Raw genomic sequence first — 641 nt, 5'->3', positions numbered from 1 at the left:
TGACTGAATAAGACCTTCTCCAATGTAGGATTTTACATGTGCTAGCAAGTTTTGTTTATAAAACAAAAAGACCAAAAATTCTTGTCAAATCTTATTTTTGTCAGACAAAGAAAACTATTTTTGTTTTCTTATTTTATGAAACGACTAAAAAGTAGTTGGAGGCTTCAAGTTTTTAGCTTGCTAATATAACATATTTATATAACCAAACTAATTTGTAATCCTAAATACAACAGTTGTATTTTCATTTAATTAAGTCTTTGATAAATTAATTAATTTTTTACTTTATTTTAGTCTCTTTTAATTAAGTCAAACTTAATTAATTATCTTTATTTAATTCCAATCATGTCACTTATTTTGTGTGCCCATTAGGCTTTTAACATGTTGGCAATAAATATAAATCATAATCAAATATCAATTTGATAATTAATTTATATTTATAGATTATGAGCGGCATCTACCAATACATCATGACCACCCAAATGTTAAGAAGTAATTAAAGAATTTGATAAAGTCCTTCAGTGATAAGTCTCTCAGTGCAATACGGTCCTTTCATCAAATATCCCGGATATATCATTAAGCATGGCTTGGTGTCTACTTATGACATTTCATATTAGTTCTCATAATTCATGACTAACCTTATC

The sequence above is a fragment of the Theobroma umbraticum genome, unplaced genomic scaffold, assembly GCF_002168275.2.
Source record: "Theobroma umbraticum cultivar Fairchild unplaced genomic scaffold, ASM216827v3 scaffold_77.0, whole genome shotgun sequence".
NCBI classification, from domain to species: domain Eukaryota; kingdom Viridiplantae; phylum Streptophyta; class Magnoliopsida; order Malvales; family Malvaceae; genus Theobroma; species Theobroma umbraticum.
This window is presented reverse-complemented; position numbering follows the sequence as displayed.